This window comes from Indicator indicator, chromosome 10 (assembly GCF_027791375.1).
Source record: "Indicator indicator isolate 239-I01 chromosome 10, UM_Iind_1.1, whole genome shotgun sequence".
Lineage (NCBI taxonomy): Eukaryota > Metazoa > Chordata > Aves > Piciformes > Indicatoridae > Indicator > Indicator indicator.
Window position 1 is genome coordinate 7,916,832 of NC_072019.1, and position 19,043 is coordinate 7,935,874.

The 19,043-nt window shown below is 39.0% G+C and overlaps 1 protein-coding gene across 3 annotated transcripts in view; it reads right to left on the minus strand.

Annotated features, from left to right (window-relative positions):
- Nucleotides 1-19,043, minus strand: part of ADGRL4 (adhesion G protein-coupled receptor L4) — a 75,070-nt gene that overhangs the window by 36,909 nt on the left and 19,118 nt on the right. The gene's annotated exons all lie outside the window — the stretch shown is intronic.

Below are 19,043 nucleotides of genomic sequence, written 5' to 3' on the forward strand. Positions count from 1 at the left end.
ACATTCTCCCATGATTGCATCTGATAACATTTGTTTACTACCTGAAACTCTATTTAGAGAGTCACCCTGAGGTTGCATTTAGGAATTTAGTATCACAGAAAACTGAGCTCGAAAGGATATCTGTAGGAAGATAACAAACCTTTGAACAACTTTTGAGAGGGCTATGTTTTTGTCTTTGAGTTGGAAAGAATGTAAACAGCTTGTAACTGAAGAGAAAGACTAGGCAGAAGTTGACTGGGTATGTTGAGAAGCTTGTTTGTCAGTATTAACCTATTGTATGCTTTGCTGGGACCCATGTCAGTGAAAGGATAGCCAGTTGGGATGTGACAGCTCTTTATTAGAAAAGTATGTGAGTTGACTGTGTGACAGAGTAGGAGGTTTGGGCTTATGCTTAAGCTCTTGCTTTGCTTATGCTTTTGCTTGTGCTTAGTACTTTGCTTAGTTGCTTAGGCAATAAATGCTTTTGCCATTCACAATAAGAGTCTTCTTGTCGTGTCTTCACCTGGAAGATGCAGCCTTTGAGAAAAATACAACTGCTACAATTATAGATATCACTTTGTTCCCTCACACCAAGGCAGAATCAATATAGCTAAACTGACAGAGGTTTTTTTGTGGTGTTTTTTTTTTTTTTTGCCTGTATCTGAAGACCTTCTGTCTTATTTCTTAGCAGTACCACACAACAAACTTATGAAGTTTGTCCTATCAACTGACCTGAGTCTTCAAGTATACGTTTTTTTCTTAGTTACCACAAAGATCTTAAATAGATACACAAAATTCATGGCTAGATCTCTACCTCTTAGCAATTGCTGTACAAGTCATCATTTTTGCACCTGAAAATATACATGATCTATTTATAGGGCTAATCTCATACTTCCAAAGAAAATACATAAAAAAGGATCAATATACACAAGTTTTAAGACCACTTTATCTTTGCAGAGCCTCTGCATGTGCTGCCATTTTGATCATGGGGATTCAGCTAGCTTGATCAAATGAAATCAAATTCATGCTTTGAACTTCATAGTTGATTTTATGCAATGACTCAATAAAACTGTTTCCTCACCAGAATCTTCCAAGGACCCTGCTGTCTGTCAAATAATTTTCAGACCAAACTTGAGAAAAATTTCAAAAGCTTCCTAATCCAGACACTGTGCTTACCTAACTGAGACTAACACTCACAATACTGACAATTCTGTTTTTTCAAATAGCCCATTTCTCCCAAAGCACCCCAAAACTCTGAAACAAACAAATCAATGAAACTTTCTGAAAGAAGACAACACTGTGAGTGGAGTTGTCTATTTTCTACATCACAAGAAATGAAAAGAGTTAAAGGCTTTCTGAAATCTACTGGGATTTTGTTCCTGTTCTCAAGCCAAAGATACTCATACCACAGTGAATGACAGGAAAGAATTTAACACAGAGAGAAATAACAATTTATTGCAGTAGAGGAATGATTAAGGAGCACAACAGGGAGAAGAAATATGATTTCAGAAAAGATGCTCAAGGATGAGTTAAAGAAAGGTGCTTTTGCTTTCCTGAGAGTGTTCTCATAAGGTGTTTACAGAGATAGGGTACAGATAAGTGAAGTGTCATGTAAGCTAGGACAGTGGCAAGATTAAAGTACAGCAAGAGTTGTAAAATTGTGCAGGAATACATTTCTGCAGTACAACTTAGTCACAACCCCAAGCATAACCCTGAAACAGGACATTTTTCAGAGCTGAAGTCTGATCTGATTTTGGACTTTAACTCAGTTGACTCAGAGATGCAAATATCAATTCAGAACTACATCTTTCCTCAGGGGAATTTGGGTCAACAGTATCAAATGGATTATGCTCATTATGACTAAAATTGAATGTAGTTTAATGAGGAATCCAAGTACCAAAGCAATTTGCCAACATGTCAACAATATTTATTCCACAGCTTTGGTGTTCATGAAAATAGTTCAGGAAAGGTGTATGGTTTAGATCTTAAAGAATGCCAAAGTAAAACCAAATTGGTTTCAGTGAAATTATGATAAGGAAGAAAAATGCAGTGGTGGTGCAAGTTGAAAATCAAAGCGTGAGAATATGAAAAATCCAGTTTGGCACGTGCCATTGCAGAGAATAGGCACCAGGACACTCCAAATCTCAGTAACAAGGTCCACTTTGAAAATCTCATGTCTGTGACTGTTTGGCTCTTTTGCAGTCTCGATTTACTCTGGACTCTGGCATTTCATGACAGAAAAAAAAAAGTGGATAACCCTATTATATAGCTGCCAAATAAACTTGGCCTTGGGAAAGCATTGTAGATCCTAAAAAAAAGTCTGTGTTAACTTTGGAAAGCTCAGGGGATGGAAATCATGGAAGAGAAGTAGGAGGACACTGATGACTGCAGGACTTTATTCAAAGCAAAGAAGCTAAGGAATGAAAAGCTACAAATACTACCTTTTTCAGGTGGTCCAATATTAAAATGACTTATTCAGTGGTCACCAATAAATTCTTTGCAGTTATGCCTAATTAACTTTAATGGCTTGTTGATGCTTTCCCTCAATATTCAGGTTGTCTGTAAGGGGTTTAGTGGTGCCTGTACTGCCTTAGGAGGCTTGCCAATTAAGAACAACTTTTGGATAATTGAAGAAACCTTTAGAACATAGAAGAAGAATAGTAGTAACTTACACTGCAAACACAAGACTGAGTATTTGAAAGAGTTAAACTAATAAGGAGATTTCTTTTCACAGTTCTCATGGTCTAGTGTAATACTGAGCAGACCATGCTGAGGGGTAATTTACTGGACCACATCCTGCTTCTATTGAAATTAATGGCACAAAAGTTGATGACGTAAGTAGGCCCAGGGTGGTACTTGCTATGGAAAACTACTGAGTTAATGGGAAAGGCAAGGGGGGAAAGTTTTCAAGGAAAAGAAAAAAAAAAATTAGTTTCATGTACGGTGTGACTAGATGTGTTTGATCTGCCCAATTTCACGCAAAAAATTTTACAAGATCAACAATGATGGCAAAAATATCACCTAGTTCTCAATGTAAATAAATTAAATTCTTATTTTGGACAGCAGTTCAATGTGAAGCCTGGGGACTTAAAGTAATTTTCAAAATTTTTACATTATTTATAATATTGGATTTGTGATTTAAAGGACATCAGGGGAAAAAAAAAGAACAGGATTTACAGATGAGAAAAGTCTTTGGGTTTTTTTAAAGAAAATTATCTGTCTATACTTTAATTCACAGCAAACATAATCCATCTGCTTTTTTGCTACCTAACTCAATTATAGCATGTGCATTCACTCCTTGCATAGATATCCACTGAACACTTCAGGCAGTATTTCTGGATTACATATTCTTTTTAAGACTTGTTTCTTTTCTTTTCCCCAGTAACATGAAAAATTTAACAACTTTTATTGATAAGACTGGCCAAATGACATGGTTAATTATTGTGGTTCAAAGGTAATACTGCATTTGAGTCTGTTTTCACCTTAAAAACTGTACACAAATGTAATTATGTGTAGATGGAAACAGCTACTAGCTGCATGTAATCATATGTCAACTAGTCTCCTTGAAATGTTCAAGGATCTTCAAAAATAAACTGAAAGGCTGACAGACTCTTTTCAAACTCAATTTTGAATTGAGGATGGTAATTCAGTATTAAAACTGCTTGTGTTCATAAATATGAGAACATCAATTGTTTAGGATTGAGTCATCCCTGTAAGAACTTAGGACATTGATAGAAGTCTTTCCCTATCACAGAAGGCTATAAATGCTTTGAACAACCATTCCTTTACATCAGGCAATATTGTTAAACAAAATGTGTATGAATTTTGTTTAGCATTGGTATAATGTGTTTTGTATAAAACCCATTCAATTCTTTTAGAAACTTTAAAACCTATGAAAGAAAAATGCTTTGTAGATTTTAGGGCCACAATGTAACTGGAAAATAGAGGAATCTGATAAGATTTTCAGGAAATCACAGCCTGTTAGCTCAGCGTTTGATTGTCATGCCCTGAGCTTTTCTGCAGAGCTGGAATTCCCAAGGCCTTTGATCAAAATCACCAGTTAGACCTACATCTCACGAGAATTCCTACTGAAGCCTTGCTACAGGCAGAGCACTCCAGGCTCTTGTTTCTGCTTCTTTGGCAGTGGCCGCAGTCTTGCTCCCCAGGTAAGCTGTGCAGTGGCTGGATGCTTTGCAGGCTCTGACCTGGATAACTAGCCAGCCTGGCCAGAGAGGCAACAGGCTTCCAGGGCAGCAGAAATCTATCTCTTTCAGATGAAGTCTTTTGATACCCTGACATTCCAGAGAGGGATTTCAATGAGTAAAGAGGTCCCAATCAGAACTTGAATTTGAGAACCTGAGTTTTCCCAAAGCCACACCTGAACAAGCATGGAAATAATGGTGTGAGGTTCATAACTTTAATGAACACTTGATGTTACCAAGGCCCATAAGTAGCTCATACTGAGGCATTTACTGTATACTACAATACATTCACACTCTATTCAATGCATTGCCCAGATGACATAAAATAAAGCATCAACAATTAATTTTCACCCCATCCAGGCCATTTGAAAGTGAAATTTGAAGCATACCAGGGGCATACCTGTCTCTTAAGACTAGCAGTGACTGTCTTAATAGTGGGCTGGGGATCAGCATTGGACACAGTAGTCTGAAAAGTGGACAGCACTGGGTAGGAAGGAAATGCAGCCAGAGTGGCTGGGGAATACACTGATTCATTGCATCCGGCTGTTCTCTTTCAACAGCAGCCTCTGCTGCCAAAGCTGCTATGGAGCCCCCGGGGGGAAACTTAAACTACCCTTCCCTAGTGTAACCCTCATGGGAGAACAGTACTTGAAGTGCCTCACTTAACCCCTCAAAAGCAAGGAAATGAAAGGCTTCCTGTAAAACAAATTCCAGTGCTACTCACCCTGCTGTGCTTAGCTTGTTTGGAGGTCTCAGAACAGTGGGTGATCTTACCTACATTACTACTGTGCTGCAGGACTGTGGTCTACAGCCATCACAGCCTGAATTAAGAACAGCAATATCATTAGTGGTAATTTAACACAATTTGCTTATGATTCTCCAAAGATTCAGCATTCAAGTTTGGTCTAAATCAGCATGAAAGAGCAGATGCTTAGAAAAACCTCCTGAGACTGCAGAACTGGGCTGGAAATTTCATTTAAATATGAATTGCTTTCATAATAGGCCTGATTCATCTTTGTCCTACACTGGGGCTGGGGATCATGCAGTTGCTGCATGGAAAGTCTTGCAACTGTAAGATCTGTCTAGCTAAAATTTCATAATTTGCAAGACATCTTTGCAATGCCTTTTCAGGATGTTTTTATATCTTGCCAAGAGTTTTTAACTGGTTTGTACTTGATGGATCTGCAGCTTGCTGGACTCTTAAAAGTCTTTGTTTCAGCAAAGAAATATTTTCTCTCGCATTCTTTGCTCACATGCTCTATGTATGTGCTCTGATGATTTCAGAGCAGCAGCTTTTGCCTGTCTAGCTGAATGAAAGGGCTTCATAATATAAAGTTCTCATAGTCTCAGCCTAAAGATCAGGTCAGAATACTTTAAAAGGAGGAAAGGCATATTCCCATGTATTCATGGGAAACACATTCAGGCTGAGGTTCCGAGAGGTTAATATATTAACTAAACTGCTTCTCTCATCTGTTGCTGATCTTTTCAGATATTACAAATTAAAGATGAAAAACATTCGTTGTTGGGTAAGTGCCAGTGATGAAACTGTCATTTGTTTAGCCACATAACCTGCCTTTTCAACCTGTTTTGTGAAGTACCAAAAAAAAAAAAATCTGTAATTTGTGTTCACTCATGTGAAGAACTATTTTTTGGGAATTAAAAATCCCCAACCTTTAAAAGTGCTAGTCTTGCCTGGGAACAAGACATGTACTCAGTGAGCATCTGCAGGAATTTGAGAATAAAAAGGGACAGGGTGCTCAAATTAGTGAAACAGAGGGAAAAGGAAGATTAAGTAGCTGCTGAGTGGCAGTGCCCCACCTTGTCCCCCAACGCTCCCTCCCAGGGCTGCCCTGACTCAGCAAGAAAGCTTTTGAGCTGTGAGCTGCAAGTGCAGAGCTTCAGTTTGGGTGTCCAAACCCTGAATTAAATATTTATTGTCTGGCTGACACCCCTTCCCTGACTGGAACACGAGTGGAAGCCCTGTGAGTACTGTGAGGATTCACCCCCTCTCTTACAGGCAAACTCAGAGCTGGTCAAGCATCTCCTGCTGATGTGGTGAGCAGGTTTTCAGAGCACCTGTCAGTGGTGCCAGTGAAAAACACAACCCATATTGCAGCTCAGGCACAAGGGAGCTGCCACTCACTCTTGAGAGAAACAGACCATGACCTCCTTGCACCTGGACCACTCCAGACTCCCTTACTACCTTCCTCCCATCTGAGCACCTGGCCTGTTAAAATGCAAAGTTAAAGAAGGAGTCTGTAGCAGATTAATGTCAGAGACAAGTAAAATGGAAAAAAAAAAAAAAAATCAATGTGAAGAAGTAAAGTTCTCTAACTGGCTTTGGATGTGAGGAATGATGACCAGATACATTCTTTGGAAAAATGGATTATGGACACTGAGTAGGAGGAGATAAAACAATAATCCCATTTTCAGTTCAAGTCACAAGCAGCTCCTGGTTAGCCAGACTATGAGCTCAAGCCACTCGAGGCTCTCTTCTGATAAAATGTGAGTGAGACATCACCAGTCAAATCTAAACATTTTGTTCCCAAGCAAAAGATAAGACAGAAGGAAAACAGCTTAGCATACAGTTTGATTAAGGGGTGTGTGAGAAAATCTTCCAGGCAGTAGTTTTCCTACTTTCAAAAGAAAAAGAGATATTTATTCAGAACAGACAGCCAGGAAATACATCACCACTTTACAGATTATATATGAAAACCACTGTGGCACCACATGGGTGAGCAAAATATGAAAAAGGGGGTAAGAGACAATACAACTTGAATAAGGCAGAGGAGAATTAAGCATTATCTGATGAGCTTTACCAAACTCATGACAAATGTCAAAGGCTGTGATAAGAAATAGCTCTAGTCTATGTCAGGATATGGATTTACCCTTCAGTCAGACAGGACAAAGTCCTTGGGTTTTGAATATCACATAAGAACAGCAGCATCTGCGTTTCCACAGTGCCAGCAATGCTGGAGCTGAAAGCAACCAGATACTCATGGAGAATCATCACTGCGCTGCTCTAGGAGCCCCCTGCAGAGCACAACAGGCAGTTTCAAGTATTTAATACGTGTGACAGTTGGGAGGTTTGTGAGTTCATTCCACAGAGGGCACGTGGTCACGGACTCAAGTGAGAAAGTACATGGAGCTCATTAGTGTTATAAAATAATGGTCGAGCCACAGAGCTAGTTGTGCTTTAAAGGCACGAAGTGTTTAAAGTTGTGTTGATGGGAACCATTGACAGTCATTTTGTTTGGAGTGGTTCAAATTATACATTCAGGAACCAGAAACTAATATCCAGTTGCTGAATTCTTCCCTAGAGTGGGCAGATGAGTATGTATGAAGGCAAAGCTCAGGTTCAGCCCTAACTAAATCTGAGGACGGCTTTCCCTCAGTGACGACCTGCTCCATCACTCCTTCCGGCAGACTCTGAAACAGCAGTGTTTACTTCTGAGCAAACAGACCAATAGATGTTTGGCTTCTGTTTGTGAAAAGTTTGTTCCTATAACAGAGCTTCACTGAAGTCCAAGGAGTGGCTCCCACTAACCTGCATTTTTGTTTTTATAGAAGCAGAGGGGCAAACCCTGCCAAGAACGAAGACCGCATTGCTCTTCCTTTCCTCAGCCCACACAGATCTAATTAAGAAGACACCATCTTAACAACCTGGCAGACACCCTGTGTCAAGCTTTCTACTCAAGACTTACATAGAAAATAATCGAGAACCATCAGTTTCAGGGGTTTCCTCCTTCAAAAACACAGAATTGAAACAAAGTGAAGTGCAGCTGAATGGGAATAGATTGGACTCAAACTGACAGCATACAGGTGTCTTGTTTTTCTCAGTACTACCAGCAGAAGGATTTTGAGAGACCTCCCTGTTATTAGATTACAATATTCCAAATCCAGCTTTCACTTTTGTTGTTAACTTGCTTTTTCTTATTCCCACTGAAATTCAACCTTTAACTGAAAAGTAAAATAATACATGCTCAATCTGAATATTTTTGCTTAAAGGAAAGCAAGCAGCACAGCAGTCCCTTACCAAGAGGGATTTGCCAGTGGATAACTGTGCCCCCTACAGAGCTGAATGGGCAGCCCAAGTAGAAGTTCAGTTTCAGCACTGCAAATAGAACTGAATTAAAAAAAAACCCTAAACAACAGAACAACCAGCACACCACAGAACAACAACAAACCCCATAAACCTAAACGAAACCCAAATAACCTACAGTCACACAATACCTGCATTGTAATTTCTTGAAGCCTTCCCATTTCATATTCCATTTACCATAATAGCAACATGGAATTGGAACCATGAAAGTAGATGTATCAGGATGTGAGGCTGAAATCTTGGTTATGCTTTGTAGCTCTTTCTTCAATTTATATAAACTAAATGTTTTGGTTTTTTTTATGTGTGTGTGTGTTTTGTGTGCATGCTGCACACACATATCTCCCCAATACTCCAGTAGCCACTGTATAGCAGTATTCAGGAAAATAAGACTCAGAGCTGCTCGTATCTCAATGCACCTGGTTCTTGTTATTTTCAAAAGTAATTTCTGAAGACTATTTGCAGAACTTTCTGAAACAAAATACATAAACTCAGCATGGCACCTTCTATAGCCAAACTCAGAATATGTAAAACTGTCTTCTTGTAGAGGAAATAATTCCCTACTAGCTGCAAGAGGGTTGCATGCTGTTATGCACAGAGTCTTGAGATCCATCTGAACTGCATCCAACAGACATTTAACACATTTAAGGAGCGGCAGTATAACCCTGTTGGGATTATTCCATCCATATCTAATCCCCACAAACTGATGAATGTCTCCTATGGTCAGTTATACAAGGGCCATCACTTCAACAATACCCCACCTAGCAGCAAGTGAAACAGAAGTCTGGAAGGCAAATGAACATGAGTTCCTCTATCTCATTTCTAAGCTGCCTTCCTGGTCTTGCTCTGTCAATTTACATGTACCACTTTAGCATGTTTGAAAGGGATAAAAGCTGAATTCTACCAAAAATATTTTTGCTAAATCATAATATAGTACAATTTAAGACTGTTAGCAGGAAGGCTTTATTTGGGCAACAAGGACAGATCTGTATTTGAAAAGGACAACCAAGCTCATCAGTGTTTAACTAGAAGTCCCTCTTTGTGCTTTTGAATCTGCTGCTTAAAAGGAGGTGGCACATTATAAAATGCAAATGTGGATGTACTGCTACATTATCTTCCAAAAATTTTGTCCTTAGAAATATTATTTCCTGTAACATATCTGAAACACTATTAAACCCAGCTGTTTTTAGCTTTGAGATGCATATTGTGTTCTGTTTTGGATTTAAAAAGTGGAATACAGTGAAAGATGTGGCAAAATTGTTTTGAGAAGTAATAGCTCAAATAACATGGAAAGCTGTAAAACAGTGACTACAGGAGGAGCTATTTTTTTCCATTATGGAACAGTATTCATTGACTTCTGAAACCACAGGCTAATTATGCTGAATAGACAAAGTACTTTAAGGAGTCTAGTCTGGGCATCAGAGACATTGAGTTCACAATGTACTTTCATCAAACCCAAGTTACAATAATCAAGAAAAGAGTAGCTTGATGATATTTGATTGCAAGTACTATTCAGGAGGCTAGATGAGGTGACCTAATGCTAGCCTATGGGATGCATGAGTTTATATTACTTTAAGGTAATATTAAGGTTAGGTCATTACAAGAAGATAACACCAATAGGAAAGAGTAGTTTTTTTTTTTTTTTTTTTTTTTTTAAGTCAACACTGTTTCATTCTAAGCATTTTCTACAGTGGTTCACATAGCTTTCATGTGACTTGTTGACAGTGTGTTTTTTTATATTAGCTCTATTTGTAAGTTAGCCAGTTTAAATGCTCTGGAATTCAATAACTTCACTACTGGATAATAGACTAATTCATAAAAGGAAATAATTTCAATCTATAACTGAGAAAAGCCATTAATTACTGGAAAACAGCCAGTCTCCAAACCTGAAGATATCAAGCATGGTCTGGCAAGGAGGAGACAATTAGGCTGAGGAATTCTACCCAGAGGGAAAACATGCCAGCATTACTTCAGCTAGACTAATGACTTCAACAATAGCCACTGAAGTATTTCCAGCCGCTGTCAATGCTGTAAGTATTTAACTCCATGGTGTAAATGTCTTAACTACTTACAGTGATATTCTCAGACTGACTCCAGCACTTCTGATAACAAAAATCACTAAAAAACATATAGAGTTCGGTGTGTTGTGCCACCCACTCCCCTTTTTCTTCTGATGTTAAATATAATGATGCAAGTGGAATTAGAGCCTATAAAATCCAGGAGAAGTTAGGTCTGTGGCACTTCTCAGGCTCAGCTAAAGGGCTGCAGCCTTTTGGGTAATCAAAGTTGTTTTCTCCATATACCAAATACCATCTTAGTGGAATTTACTCATTTGAAAAGTGTATATCCCTTCTCCTATCTGGAGCAACCTCTTCCAAAACCCAGACTGCTCTAAAGGCCAGATTTCCCCTTTCATCTTTCCCTCCTGAACCCTTCTGCTTTGAAGTGAGGTAGCCTGTGGTCTCCTCATGCCAAATTATTTTGATAGCTCTACGTGGACCTCTCTTTCCAAGACATACAAACCAAAAAAAGTTTAGCTCCATGCTAAATGGCAAAACCCACTCAGGTTACTTAATGAATTTTGAATGTGAGGAGAGTATATATCATCATAAAGTGGCTTCTCTCTTGTTATGTACACCAGCTCTGCTCTTCAATAGTTATTACATACTAGGTTGAAACATTCCATTTATTCCTAATCACTATTATCTACATAACTCTGCCATTTTCTAGGGGAGGTGTTTGTTCTTAGATACAGGGGCTAGGAGTATTATTATACCAAAGATATACACTTAGCTGGCAAAAATATTAAAGTTCTATTAAAAGCCTATCTACAGTTTAGACACAAATAATACTTACAAGGGAGAATAATGTTGAAACACGGCAAAAGTCAGAACCAAAACCAACTTCAAGTTTGCCTACCACAATATGTCCTGCCACATAAAGTGTTCCAAAGTGCATTTTATGCCTGTAAGTACTGACAGGCAGGAAGGTGTAGGTATCTTACATAGACAATAGAAATATGCCTGTACAGCACACTGGAGGGCTGCACAGAGCTCACAGGCAGGTTGCACCACAAGCAGCAAAGCTTAGTGTTGCTTGCTAGCCAGGCTAATCAGCCCTTTGAACACAGCCTCTAGTAGCCTGCCCATAGCACTGTGCTGCACAGCCACACTGCTTGCTATTGCTTGATTTGGTTTATCCAGTATTGCAGTGTGTCAGCTCAGCAGACACATGGAGACAAGTTCCCAATTACAAAACACAGAGAAAACACTGCTGCCACTGATTATAGTGAGTGGTGTAATTTACATATTAAGAAGGCAGAAGCCAAGAAAAGGAGGATTGTCATAAGGTACTGAATAACGGCATAGCAGATTTCCACAGACTGCCGTGCTGGGTTCCCTCAGAGATGGAGGCACTGCAAAATCCTTTAGTAATGTTTTTTCTAAGTAATATTCAGCTGCAAAGTTCACAGCTGGAAATGCTAAAACCTTGTTTCCCAAGCAAATCACTCAAAAAAGAATGTACCTTCCCTTCATTTATTGAAATAAAGCTTGCAAACTAAGTGTCTAAATCTAAGTCCAGGCAAACATAATCAAGATAAACATCCTGATTATCAAACAGACTGAACTTGCAGAAGCATTAAGTAGATTTCTACAGCATGTTAAGTATCTAATAAATGGCCCAGTTCTCAGGGATAGGTGAAGAGATGCTACAAGCTTTTCTGAAAGTGCTGGGTAGGAAACTGATTTAATAAAAATCAGAGAAAACTTTCTTTTTCTTCATTTTTAATCCAGGAAAACTATTACATCCTGTATCAAATGTTTTGTTCATTAAAAGAAGTCATTGCCTTTTGTCCTCTGCACCCGTCTCTGGATGTACCAGCACAATCTGTTCTATAGGATATCCTTAGTTTTGCTCCAAAATTCCCAGCTCAGTCAAGATACTGGAGGTCCCAGAATAGCTTTTTGGGAAATGTTCTTTATGCTCAGAACTGTTGCAAACTTCATGTTATAATAAACATTAAACATTCTGTTTATTCAGTCAAATGGTGTAGGTTTGCATCTCAAATGTAAATACCGATTATGGACAGAGAATAGTAGTGTTTAAAAGATGTATATTTTCAAATGGTCATGCTGTTAAATGCAAAAATCGTGAATTAGAGCTTAAATTCTTACTCCAGCTGCCATGGCTCCATATCAGGCTCTGTAAAGTTCAACCTCTAGGATCTCCTCCAGAGACTAGGATAAGGGACAGCTGGAGCTGGGGAAAATGGTGTGTTTGGGATAGGACATCAGAATATACTTCTGCAAAAAAGAGGTAATGTCATGTTTTGAAAATGGTGACATTTTACAGAGGACTGACTATTGTTCAGAGGAGAGCTTTACTAGTCCTCAAATCCACCCAGGAATTTAAGGAAAGGGCATCCCTTTCCTCTTCACTGGTGACATCCATATTACCAGTTACTGTGCTAGAAGAAAGCGACTTAAGGCCCAGAAAAGAAAGCGTTCCAAAGCAATTCCACTTTTAGGCCATTAAACTGCAAGATAATGATGGGTTTCTCAAGGAGCAACAAATTTCTTTAGAACTTCATTTGGTGCCTGTTTTAGCCAAAGGCTGCACTGTTGTGTTATTTTATGTTTAAACATACGCTACTCTGACAAGCCTCTGAAGTCTTTAAAGTCTTCTCATCTTTATTGCAGTACTTTGATCTCAATGCCAGAAAAGGTCAAAGCAAGAACTTCAGAATTAGACTTGTTTACATCCAACATACAATACAAACAAGTGAATGTGGCAAGGACATCCCAGGCAGATTAAATGAGACCAATTTTTCCTAGTTCTACTTAAAATGTTTTTGTTTTTGACAACCATTGTGCGAGCGATGTCATCATCAAATCCAACGAAATTCGCTTATTGAAGCGCTTTCCCCCTCAAAATGTTTCATCAATCATAGCCCAGAAGGGCTCTGTCATAGGATAATTGCAACTTGGCTTACCAACAAAGAGCATCCAAACGTCCTCAGCTTCCTTATCTATACAATGGGCAGGGATGACAGCCATTTTATTAGTTGAGATATTGTTACCCCATCAGATAAAATACTGTGTTTTTTGCTTTGATGTTTTCTGTCGCTGTAGCAGCGTTGTCTTTTTCGAATGGCACGTTTAAAGAACGACTGTGGTGGCAGCTTGTGTTTCTTCACTGCCAACAAACACCTCATAGAAATAGGCAAGAAGTGTTCTAATAACACTTAATCCGAAAGAAATGGGAAAAGAGAACAGAGTTTCTACCACAGCTATTTCTAGTCAAGATATAATTGCAGAGTCATCTGTCTTGTCTACATTTGTTTCCTTGAGGAGGAAAAGATCACCAGAGAGCGAATTCCTTCTGAAGGGACAGTCAGTTGAAGATACAACCACCCTTGTTCTTCTGCTTCCACGTACAGTATTACTAATCTACGGAATATTTAGTGGATTAAAATAATGTTTGGGGTTACTGCTTATATTGAACACTTCCCCACAATGAGTACAACTATTACAGCACTCAGAAGTATGAATCTTACTTCAACATGTTTGGTTAGATCACGCAGACTTTGAAGGCTAACAAAAAAAAAAAAAATCTGTCATGCAGAGCGATATGCAAACCTATTTAATTTTCTGTTTAAATCCTTACTGATCGGGTGGACTTTTCCTGAATTTCAAAACAGCAAGCCGGTTAACCAGACTCTGAAGGTGGAAAAGTCTGTGTGTTGACAACAGGCTTATCTCACTGTACTATCACTTGGACAATAATTATATGAAGTGATGTAGACACAGTTTAATAATTCAATGTTTCCTAGCTTCTACTGAAGACTAAAGACAGAGAAGGGCTGTGCACTCTCCAATAGACTGCATGACAAATACCGTTCGCATCTTTTAAGTCAGTGGTGCTCTAGCATGCTGATTTCTGCTAGAGGATGTTGCTGGGATGATAATGGGAACAGCATAATTAGAAGTCGTCAGCAGAGCAAGAAATCTCCTCTTTGGTGGCTGCTTAGCTTCTTAGAGTGCCCTGATAACAAATGGCAAAGTAGGCAAGTGTAAAGTGTTCTGGTAAATGCAGGCATCTCTATTGACCTTCACAGGTCTACACGTGTACTGTACCTCCAGAGAGGCAAGAGGCATTTTCATTGGTGCTGAATCTAACAGCCCTGATACAGTGACACTCCCCACACCCCCCTCTTGAAAAGTCATAAAAATTTAAGAATTACATAATTGCACCACTTCATTTTGTTGACATATCTCCTCACAAGAATCTGAGAGATGATGAAATAGCAGTACAAAGATAAAGACTAGCAAACAGTTACTGGGAAAGTCAAGGGTAGAGAGTTAGTCATTTCATTATCTGTATGTATCCCTTTAAACAACAGCTGCTGCCACACTTCAGGCTTGCAGCTCTGACTAACACTTATAGGCAGGCATGAGCTATGTATGTCAATCTCCTTCACAGGGTAGTTGTCTCAAGGATCCCACCTTGCTGCCTGCATTTAAAAACATGGAAGCACTTACCCTTGCTGGTTTGTTGGTTTTTTGGTTTTTCTTTTCCTTTCTGCTGCTCATTGCCATGATGCCTGCTTATATCCTGAAGCAGACTGTCAGAGGAAATCGTAGTGTTCTTGCTACTTCCTTCCCTTTTAAGAGCTAGCTCAAGAAAGAGCTAGTAAATTGGCATCTGGAGTATTGAGGCCCAGGAGACTGCTCAGCTGCAATTGAAATCTGGTGTGTGTTAGGTGTGATGAGATCTGAGAAAAAAATAGGAAACTTCCACAAAAAAACCTGCAGCTGCCAGAATTACAGAACAGTAATGAAAAGGGTTCTTCAAGGAACAAAGTACTCCTTGGTCACTTATAAAGGATTATTCAATTATCTGATTATTAAACCTTTAGGTAATGAAATTTATGTGTTGGGGTTTTTTTAAGAGGGAGGCAAAAAACTACCAGCAAGGACTTTGCTTGAGCAGATGTAAACTTAACACATCTGCCACCCTTGATACCAGCAAATTGGCTCTTTCAATATGTTTTATTTGTTCTCCTGCCAATTGTTGATCTCTTGTCAATTTACTCTCAAACTTGGAAGAAAATTAAATGGTTTGATGACACATTGGTTTCTGTATTTTATCTTCGAAATGCAAAATATGTATTTCAATTATCTTAGAAATGTTTAGTATCTTTTAAATCTTTGCAATTGTAAGATGTTGGGCTTGATCCCCATCTGGAGCATGAAGCATCTAACTAAATTAAGCTAGGCAGTTTATCACAGCTGGTGATCTTGTCCATAGTTTTCCCACTGATTAACACAGGACGTATCATATACTTTAGAAATATGCAGTGTGAAAGGGAGTGACTTCCTATATGCTTTAGAATCATAGAATGCTCTGAGTTGGAAGGAACCATTAAAAGCCATCTAGTCCAACCACCATGTCATCTAGTTCAATGCCCAAACTCTAGGCATGTTTGAAAATACCTGTGCTAGACGATTGTCTAAAATTTCTTCCTAATGGCCTTAAATACTCAAAATGAAATGACGGAACTGTCATCACAGCAAGGAAAGAAATCACACAAGGAAAGAAAAATGATAGCAGCATGAAGTGCATCAACCACCTGCTCTGTAAAGGCAAAAAAATGATGGAAACAGTATTTTGGCTATGCCATACATGCATGCTAAATCCCCCAGCAAGTCAAATATCTCATGCTACTAGCTGCAATTTATATGCCTATAATTCATACTATACTATAATTTATATGACATTTATCAAATGCTGTCTGGAGAAGACTGGCTACTGACTAGGGCACTCTCATTCCTTGCTCTGTGGCTACTTCTTTAGTCACAACCTGACAAAAGGATTTTGGCACCAGAAGTGTGACTTTGAAAAATGCCTGTGTATTTCTCCTTAATATGCTCAGGAATGCCTTGACCCTGCCAGCAGTAAGAAGTCCAGTCTCATTTTTTTTTTTTACTTCTGTTTCAATTTCCACTCTTTGCCAAGGGGAATGCGGTCCTATAAACATAATGTAACTAACACACCTGTGGGAAATTGCACTGTGCTCAATGTAGTTGCAGTCACTTTTGTTCAAACACAGAAAGAAGAAAAGAGAAGGAAGTAGTGGCAGTGTCTTCTTCATAAGCAGTGTTTTTAAAAGCAGTCCTAAACAAATCTGCTCTCCTCTGGTCCAGAAAAACATCCTAATCACCCAGCTGCAGGCAGTACCTGAGCAGAAACACACCTCATCCCTCCTACTGAAGATACTCCTGTCGGTAAAAGCAGTTCAATCACTCTGAGCCTATGAACACATCTCTCCAGCTGGGCAGGCAGTGTCTTCATGCAGGAATCTTGATGTCTAGTTCCTGCCCTGGGGATGCCTAATGCATTTTATCCAAGAATTGTTTAAAGTAAAATAATCTGTCATACAAATGAATGGAAGAAGGCTCATTTTCAGAGCCACTGCCACTATGGATGGCCAATATAGATGAAAGTGTTTACATTTAGGCATTCTTGACTGAAAACAATGGCTTCCCTCTCTTTATGCTAAGTTCACCCATCTGTAAAGCAGACATATAATAGTTTACCTAACTCAGAGAAATGGGATAATACAACTTGGCAAAAGAAAGGCTCCATCATATCGCTCTACTGGGCATAAAAAGGTAATATGAATATATGATTTTAAATCACTATTAAGATAGTGTAGACTCTGGGACATTTCTGATATTGCTGGCATAATGTAATTCATTTTCTAACAGATCTCTTGCTGTACTTGATATTCCACAGAGGCAGCCTGTGTTACAAGATGTACATAGCTAATCTGCTGAGAAAAGAAATCCTACATTATTTTATTCATGAAAACATTATTCTAATCAGTATAATCTTGAAGTATGGGTTGGATTCTGGGATCACATAGCCATGCTGATACACCCCAAATTATTCTGCTTTAAGAATTCTTTAATCGCAGAGGAAGAAGATGATGCAAAATCTTTAAGGCTGTCCTATCAGGTTTAAAAGTTCCTCACGCTATCTTGCTCCCCTTGCCTCTTTCTTTTATTTTTCCATATTAGTATGAGGAAAAATATCACTAGACTGTTACCCATACTTTCCTAAATGAGTAGTCTGAGAAGCGTATTAACTGCATTAGCAGTTAGTTTCCAGGGTGGAAGTGACAGCATCTGCTTCTCTGATTCAGCACAGGAAGTGTGGCCTTCAGGAGCTCCAAGAACAGGCACTCAGGACTGCAAGAAACAAGAATCTCTTGCTCGGGTTTCTGTTGTTTCTTTTCTTCTAGGAGCTGGACGGATATTTTTGTTTTATGTACAAAGTGTCAACACATTCCTTACAAGTCAGCAATCACATATTTTCAGTAGCATTGTTTTCGCAGGATAATCCTTACTGCCATACAAAATGAAACCTGCTATCTCTCTGATGAAAGATAAAGTCCAAGGATAAGTATGATTAAATGATGCAAAGAAGACAGTAAAGATTTGCAGAGCAGTGACAAGAATTGGCAGAAAAGAAAAGTAATTTCTCTGGAAGTAGTGTCCCAGGAGTCATCTCTCAATATAATTTAACTGTATGAATACACACTTGTGCAGTATATATAAATTAGTAATAAAACTCATTAGACACCATCTCTAGAAATTATTTCATAGAAATGGATCCCAAGATAATGCAGAAATTGACCAGAGGATCTTGCTAGATCAAATGCCCAGAGCTGTCTCCTATGACAGTCCTGAACACTAAGCTACTGTTAAATGTCTGTCTCGTCACAGATGTGTTCTGTATGTGTTTAAAACCAAACCATGTCACATATTTGGCAGCAGATGTAATCCCTTCACAAAAAGGATTTGATCTTTGGTGTGATCCTGCTGTTCTCAGGCAAGCTCTCGGTAAACCAGTGCACAGGTCGTCCGTGCATTTCCATTTTAAGTAAGGGACCAGCTCCAAATATGAGGCTACGAGAGCAAAAGCTCCTGTCCACCGTAATCCACATGGCCCAGATGGCATCAGAAGAGATGGGTTGCAGATACAGACTGCAGAATGCACAAGCAACATGCCTACATCTGAATTCCTACAGAGAAAGTGGATTACTTTTTAAATTATTTTCCAAAGCCCCAAGTGGCATGTGACTTTTAAACAGCAGCACAAAGAATTACTGTAAAAGACAGTAAGGCATGGCTCCTGGTTTAAACAGCAGCAGGCAAAATCCCTGAACAAATGATGACTTCGCGGTCTCTCTCTAGAGCCAACAGCTCCAGAGTTCCTCAGTCAAACTGACTCCCATTTTTGACACCTTTTTTTTTTTTTTTTTTTTGCTTTTCCTGCTGCTTTCCTCTGTTCAGATTTTATGACAGTTCTCCTCCCTCTCATAACTGCCTCCCACACCTTTCTATCCTTTTTCTCTAATTGCATCACCTAGGTTATGGCTAGTCCCATCTCTCTGCTCTTCCTTGTGCTCTGGCAGTACTCCTCACATGTGACACCCCATTGCCAAAGGATGTGCATTTGCAACATATTACCTCCTTTGCCTGAAAACCCTAGGTGCAAATCTCAGCAGTCGCTGAAAGTGTTCCAGGAAAAAGAAGAGAGAGAAAGCAAACACGCAGTTATCTCTTGGTATGATTGTTCTCAGCCTCTTCTAAAATAATGGAATAAATATCATGAGTGTAAAAATCATCTGGAAAAACAGCGGAACCATGACCAATAAGTCGTTTGTATTTCCAAAGAATAAATCATGCCAGACA